Here is a 6,887-nt window from a genome sequence, read left to right as displayed (position 1 = left end):
TAAGGGATTTATTACCCATTTAGCCTTACATAGTAGGCCTTAGCGTTTGCTTAGTACATGCCTGACAAGTTACTTATGCAGGCATTAACATTGTATGTATTAGTGGTAATAGATGTATCCCTAAAATAAAGTGTTACCAAAGTTTTTACTGCAGTTTCGCTGCAATGTGCAACAATGTGTGTAAGGTCTGACTCTGAGTGTATGTTTTCTATATGTGTATTTATACAAGCTGTGTGTGTGCGTGTGTGCGTGCGTGTGTGTGTGTGTGTGTGTGTGTGTGTGTGTGTGTGTGTGTCTGTGTGTGTGTGTGTCTGTGTGTGAGAAAGGGAGAGAGAGAGAGTGAGTGAGTGAGTGAGTGAGTGAGTGAGAGAGTGAGTGAGTGAGTGAGTGAGTGAGTGAGTGAGTGAGTGAGTGAGTGAGTGAGTGAGTGAGTGAGTGAGTGAGTGAGTGAGTGAGTGAGTGAGTGAGTGAGTGAGTGAGTGAGTGAGTGAGTGAGTGAGTGAGTGAGTGAGTGAGTGAGTGAGAGAGAGAGAGAGAGAGAGAGAGAGAGAGAGAGAGAGAGAGAGAGAGAGAGAGAGAGAGAGAGAGAGAGAGAGAGAGAGAGAGAGAGAGAGAGAGAGAGAGAGAGCGTGTGGGCGTGTGAACTGATGCAAGGTTAAGTACTCTACACTACTACTACTAAAACATGAAGTCTTGGGTTTCCCTGTAGCACCTAATTGTTAATGCAAACACTTTGCCAACAAACACCTACCACCTTGACTAGATCCCCCCAAAATATGAATATATTGTGTCGTGAATGTAATTTCTGGAGCAAATTCACCAAAAATGTGTTTTCATACAATATTTTATATGACATTGGACTTCTGTAGTTAGTATGGGACAGCTGTGGTGTAATGGTTAAGAAACGGGTTTTAGATCCAAGGCTTGAAATCACAGCCTTTCATTCCCTAGCACTCTATGGCTGACTCATACTGCTGCAGGGACTGTCATCAATACCCTGTAAATAACTGTAAGTCGCTTTGGGTAAAAGTGTCACCTAAGTGTAATGTAAAAAAGATGTAATGACACTGTCAGCAGTGAAGAGCCTTTGATAAACTTACACCACCTTGACTGGCAAAAAATGTGGGAAATACTGGCAGTCAGTGCGTCAAGTAAGTAGGATTCAGCCACTTAGGTTTAAAGATAGTAAGGACCGAAAATGAACCGTTTTGAAAAAAATTGTGTCTTGCACTGCTGTTGCAAATCTGCAATTTTTTACATTACAGCAAAACAGGTGTTGTGATTACATACATAACAGTACTTCTACAGCTACTTCATACAAGTCTGCTGCAAAATGCAGTAGAGTTACTGCTGTGTTGGTGCAGTGAATGCAGAGGTTTGGACACAAAAAACTACACACTGCAAAGATACTGCACTTTAACGCAGTACGGCACGCAACGTTTTGGACAGTGAAACACTGCGTCCGGCAATACCTTTCAGTGTTGTGCAGGGTTTTTTCAGGGATGTGAATAGCATATTAACACTGGTGCTTGATACCAATATTACGTTGATGTAAGCAAATGTATGCAAAGGCTATTAGATACTGGTAATAATTACTATGTTCTATATTCCTAGTGAGCCACAATCTTACTGAAAAGCTATCAATGGTTACTAGCCATGAAAATGGTAAGCGGATTGTTCAGCAACTTCTGTGATTCTAGTTTCTGCCATTATATAAAACGGCTCAAATACATAGAATGTTTTGCATTAGTCTTTTCAAAGCTGACAGAACAATGCAGATACTTTTTAATAGCAAGCACAGCAGCAATCCACATGGCTTAGCTACGTTCAAGACAACATGTGACCACACCATTTGACATCCACAACAACACAATCAGCTGTGCAGATTAGCACGTTGCCACGGCCATTTTGTTACGATATACAGCATACATTTGTGATCTCTTCACCATCAGGACCCTTTAAGAGGATTACAGCCCATATTTGATGCTCGTTTGTTGGACGGATGGATGCAGGGCATACACTGGTAATCTGGAATACAGGGCATTCTCCCGCTGTGGGCCGACAGACTACAGAAGCCAATACTGTCATTTGTTTGTTGTTTTTCTCAGGGACTGACCCACGGATTAGAGGGGGCAGCAGCCCATTAGCCATCTTCAAGACAGTGGACTGAATCATGCAGAATGTAGTATGGAAACGTCTTGTACTATATGTTTTACAGGCTAGTTTAAGACACAAAAAAATGTGCCCTGTGGGTTTCTTTAGTCCCAATGCATCCCTGGATGGACAGACGGATGGATGGATGACAAGCGAATGACAACAGATGTTAAGCGAAAGACGCACGGTCTAAAAGCAGATACGAAGCCCCATCAGGCAGCACGAGCTGTCCTTTAAATCCTGTTACCTAACAGTCACTGAGTCAAGCCAAGCCAACCCAAGCGACCAAGCTACTGTAACCTGTCCTTAGTGGCTCTCTCCATTGCCTACCAGGGCCGCTGACAGCTTTGGCCAGGCCCGGGACAAAATAATCTGACATGCCCCCCACATGCTGTAAAAAATGCAGTGTTAATTCATCACTTAGAGAGTCGATTTTACATCTTCTAGGGTGTATTTTGTCTCAGCGTACTCTCTAAGTCTTGATTTGGCACTGCATTTTTTTTTACTGGGCACTCAATTCATACAATGTAACAGGGACCCAATTCTGGGCCCTTTACCTCCCTGGGCCCAGGTCAACTGACCCCTTTCTCCCCTGCCTGTCGGCTTCCCCCCCTCCCTGCTGTCTTGGCTTGTGATTGTACTTTCCCTTTGGACGCCACACCACACCAGGGTCTTCACCCACACAACACAAACACAAGGCCAAAAACAGACACAGGTGAGATTAAACACAACTAGCCAATTGGACGGCTGCTGACTGACTGTCCCATCTAGTGAGACGGCCCACACCATACCCTACTCTCCCCTCGCTTCACCTCACCTCGTGGACGGCTGCCGGAGGGTCAGGCTGAACGAAATGTTCTCTGCAGATTATTGACAAACAAACTGAATGCAGAGGTGTGGACAATCCGTTTCTGTCTCTCGCTCACTCTCGCTCGCACACGCTCGCTCGCTCTCTAGGGGAAAGATATTGGTGGCTTATTGTTGTCATGCAGTATGGATGACCCACTGATGGCTGATCACTATTTTAAGGGTGTTCATGTGTTTCAAAGGTAGAAAGTGTGTTATCTGTACTTAAAATATCACAGCGCAAATGATGTTACACAGCACATTATGCTACACTGCACAGACTGTACCTAACCCCTAATCCTAAATTCTGGTAAAATGCAAGTAGGTAAAGCAAAATGCCATTGTACTTTGTTACACTGTAACGAATGAATGTAACTGGAACCTTACAGTAAAGTGGGACCTTCTACTTTCTGCAAAAATGCAGTTTAGTTGCCAAAGCACTTTTATTGCAGTGTATTTCTCATGCTTCAATAGTAATGCTTTAGGCCCCACTGGCGTGTAGATCCAGCTTTACATTTAAGACATGCCCTTGTAATAAATTTGGTGCTGCCAAAATGACAATTACCAAGACGTAATGTAAAACTAAAGGCTATGTGTCACAGTTGTGTAGTACTATGGTAGTAAAGGCTGTCCAATGACAGGCACGTAATGACACATTACTTCAGGAACTGTAACCAATACCCTGGACAGTAAATAACTGTCATCAGCTATGGTGAGTGTAATCAGGGCCCAGGGGCAAAAAAAATAGGGAAACAGGGAAATTGCCCTGTACAGAGCCGATTTCTTCAGTTGTGCAGTGGTATTATAGGCCTGTTATTCCTTAGCAAGTAAAGACTTCTTGAATAATCTGGAAAAGTAGCATATAGGAATTTTGGCAGCCATGGAAATAAGCGGTTAGGAATAAACTGAAGATTGCCAGTTTGATTTCCAACACTGGCATTGGGTGGGGAGAGACAATGCCCTGAGCATTGTGCTATTCCTACTGCTCCTTTGACACATCAGTTCGGCTTGCATGGCAGGGTGAGGTATGAAGGTATGCCCACCTTGTGTAACAATGACAGTGGGACCTTCACTTTCACGTTGCAGTTTTAGTTAGAAGGAGAAGGTGCTGTGGCACTGCGCTCTAAGCCCCCCAAATTTGGAATCACATGCCCATGGGGACCCAGGTTCAAGTCATGACCCAACCCTGCCCCATCTCTCACGCCCACTTTCTTCCTATCATAATCGCCACTGTTCTATCAATAAAGACACAAAACGTCCTTAGAAAATAAGTAGTCAACAAGACAACCATAGTTAGTCACAGACAGAGAGACACTCTGCTGGCGCATTAGCTGCAAAGGAGGGAGTGACGAGAGTACGTAGGTACACACAGGACAGGATTACCGCCATCGCTGTAATTGGCTTTCGACAGGGGCGCTTCTATAGCATCCTCTCACTTCAACTCCCATCAAATGAGAAGGAACCAAAAATACCAATGAATGACTTGCATTTTAAATTCATGATGAATTTGTGATTGCTTCTTGAACGAGATGGTCCATCTTTCCACTTTCTTGAGAGAAGATGACAATATAATAAATGGTTCCCAGGAGTGCTTTGTGTTTATCTGTTTTCGCCATAACAAGAACAAGACTTCCTTCTGCCGACACAGTCTTGGGAGTCTCTTACGTAAAACTTGGTAGTTAGTTGCGGCGGGTAGGATTGACCTTAGAGACCAAGAAGAGCTTTCCGGAAACGGGATTAAAGAGATTTGGAGGGGACAGTGCACACACATACACACAGACACAGACACACACACACACACACACACACACACACACACACACACACACACACACACACACTGTCCACGGTGAATGTGGACATTTTGAAAGCAAGCACCAAATAGCCTACACCCACCATTATAAAATGCTTGCTTACTATACTGCACAACTCGGAAGAATCAGGAAAATGTTGTAAAAATAATGAAGAATTAATGAGCCTCGATTTTGTTTTGGGAACTCAATGCACAACTGTGTCCATGTGTTTACTGGTTCAAGGCAGAGGCCAGGGCCCAGGTCAATAAGGAAGGGGAAGACCTAGGTCAGGGAGGGGCGGACCTAGGTCAGGGAGGGGCGGACCTAGGTCAGGGTGCACTTTCACCAACGGGTGGAAAGTGGATTCAGAGACATCAGTAGGCCACCCTCCCCTTGCCCCCCTCAGCAGGGAAAGCATAAAGAGATCATGGGATGTATAAGAGCAATAGCCAGACCAATAACATTGGCAGGTATAGTATAGTATAGTATAGTATAGTATAGTATAGTATAGTATAGTAGGCCTACTGTAAAAGGCACAACCGGCAAAGGAGACGCTGAGGACCTGGGATGATATATTGCACTAGCACATATATAGCGTATATTGGCATTCTGAATTATGTGGCAACAACATATTTATGTAATGACAACAATTCAACTCTGTTGTAGTGTAATATTGCCTTGTTGTGTAGGGTGTTGCATCTTGTGTTGTAGTGAGCTTAGTCTTCTCTGTTCATTCCACAAGCATCCTTGTCTGACCCTTTACGTTACCTCGTTGGCCCTTATCATCTGTGTTAAATGAGTACATCCTGGGGGTCTTTTTAGGTAGTGCCCAAATCCAAAATAACTTTTTGCAAGTTCCAGGCTAATGGTCTCTGAGAGTGGAAAGAGGTCTGCCCCTCAGCACACTGGCAATTGCAATATTCCTGACGATGATCAAGGGAAGTGTTGCATGTTTTAATTAAACACAGTTTAATTTTGGTGTTCAATTGGCAGAGAGCAGGCCTACTGCTTCTGCATCTCAAGAGGCTCTGAGTTCCAGGGGGCACAAACTTACTTAAACTGTACAAATCCTACAGTATACACTGTATGCTACGATAGGCAATGCATCCTACGATACAAAAAGAAAGTAATGTTTTGAATGGCTACAACAGTCTGGAATTACAGGTAACACACGTTGGTGTTGTTAAGTAGCCTGTCTTGAATGTTGTGCATCACTTACATGCAAGACCAACCGTCAAAATGTAAATAAATAAATAAATAAATAGTAAAAATAACATCACTAACGTACATCACATAACCTAAATAAAATCAATATTTTGCATTAATATGTTCTGCCAAATGAATGTGCATGTGCAGTAGTTAACTCATTTCAACGAGCACAGTTGGGCAAAGTCAGCTGTTTGTCAATTGAGTTGAGAAACAAATATAGAAATATGAGCGAATGATTCGTTTGAGTCGGTGGAGATAAAAGACATTAGCCTTCATCCTTACCTCAAACTGAAGCGTTCTATGGATGGATGGCGAAGCGTAAAAGAGCCAGAAATCGCGTGCAGCGTATCCCCATTAGATGCTTCTGACGTCACGCGTGGTAAAGTATCCAAAAACATAAAATATACTGGACTTTGACTGAAATAATAATGATAATAAATTGTCTACTGTCTTGTCGCAGCTAGCGATCATCAACCCCCGAAATCCATCGCGGCTGCTCTGGAGAGTTCACCCTTGTCATTATCCGCATTAGTGACTTATTGGAATTACAGGCGCACAGAGAACGTCTCTTGCTAGACAAGAGGGAGGAGGCGCCAATCGTTACGACGGTGGCTACTGTACAGCAACTGTACGCATCTCGGGTCATTGCTTGAGACGGACATCTTGACAGGAAGGGTTTCAAGTTCACAACACTTTTGTCTACAAGTTGAAAGAGGCAAAACCACCACCTCCTCATACAGTAGATGCAAAATATGGATTATAATCCAATTAGCAATCCCTGGTTAAAATGTTTACCCTGCCTGCATGTCATTTCATAGAATGCAATATCCCATCTGAAGAAAAGAGGTTTCTGACTAGAGGTACATTTTATCCATGACAATTGAT

This window comes from Engraulis encrasicolus, chromosome 17, assembly GCF_034702125.1.
Source record: "Engraulis encrasicolus isolate BLACKSEA-1 chromosome 17, IST_EnEncr_1.0, whole genome shotgun sequence".
Taxonomy (NCBI): Eukaryota; Metazoa; Chordata; class Actinopteri; order Clupeiformes; family Engraulidae; genus Engraulis; species Engraulis encrasicolus.
This window is presented reverse-complemented; position numbering follows the sequence as displayed.